Source organism: Sinocyclocheilus rhinocerous, unplaced genomic scaffold (assembly GCF_001515625.1).
Source record: "Sinocyclocheilus rhinocerous isolate Xijiao unplaced genomic scaffold, SAMN03320098_v1.1 scaffold827, whole genome shotgun sequence".
Taxonomy (NCBI): domain Eukaryota; kingdom Metazoa; phylum Chordata; class Actinopteri; order Cypriniformes; family Cyprinidae; genus Sinocyclocheilus; species Sinocyclocheilus rhinocerous.
In genome coordinates this window covers 154,901-156,037 of record NW_015633173.1, presented here as the reverse complement: position 1 = coordinate 156,037, position 1,137 = coordinate 154,901, and positions in this window count along the sequence as shown.

The following is a 1,137-nucleotide window of genomic DNA, read 5'->3' as shown; positions in this document are numbered from 1 at the left end:
AACAAATCAGCCCCCAAAAAAAAAAAAAAAAGGGACATTATGTGGAATAGGAAGTAGAAGTGTCACAGTCACAAGTCTGGCACCCAGACCACACTGCAGCAAAGATAAGTGCAGAAGTGTGAAGCTCTCCACCCCCAACACACACACATACAAAATTAGGTGCTTCACCTTTGGGATTTCGGAGAGGCTTTAAATGATTCCTTCAGTTTTACCATATTTTGAAGTTATTCCCTTTTGCATTAAGTACAACAGGAACACCCACAAAAATAGGAAAAGCTGTAGCTTATGATAATGTTTATAAAAAAAAAAAAAAAAAAAAAAAAACTGTAGTTAGTAATGTAATCTAGGTTACTCATTTTAGGTAATGTATTCTGACTATTTTTATATTACCTTTAGATTACTTTTTAATCAAACTTGTTTTAAACATATCATTAAACGTATTGATATACAAAAGCAAAGGGAAAGAAAATATATTCCCTTTTTTAAATATTATCAACATTAAATGCATTAAACATTACTTTACAGCAGGAAGTGGGGTTAATGTAAGAACTGCAGAGGGTTTGTGAGTTGATAAAAAGCAAATAATTAAATAAATAAAAAATTGATAAAAATGTAAAATGAAAATAATTTAAACACTTGAACACTAAAAATGTTTACCTGCCGGTCAATCTGACCATTAACGACATCAGAGAACTGTAAACATGCAAATATGCTGTTAAATTATTTGAAATAACTTACTCAGAGACATTAAGTAAACATTTTATTTTAAGGGGCTTGGCTGCTAAAAATGGGAACCCCTGCATTATATGAAGAAAAAAAACATTAATAAACACAAAAAAAAAATCAAGATTTAAAAATTCAAAAAAAAAAAAAAAAAAAAAAAAAAATTGGTTGCATGATTGTTAGCAAAAAAAATTTGGGTAAAACACTGCAGCAAAACTCACCTATTTACATGTCGGAAGTTGCTCAAACATTTTACTTATAGTTTGCTTCCATACAATGAAAGTGCATGGTTACTGCTGGCAAGTTGAGTTAGAATAAAACAAATTAAATTAAATAAATACTACTGCTCTAAAGTATGGGTAAGATTTAATCTTTTAATTCTCAGAGGGAAGGGGAGAAAAAAAAAAAAAAAAA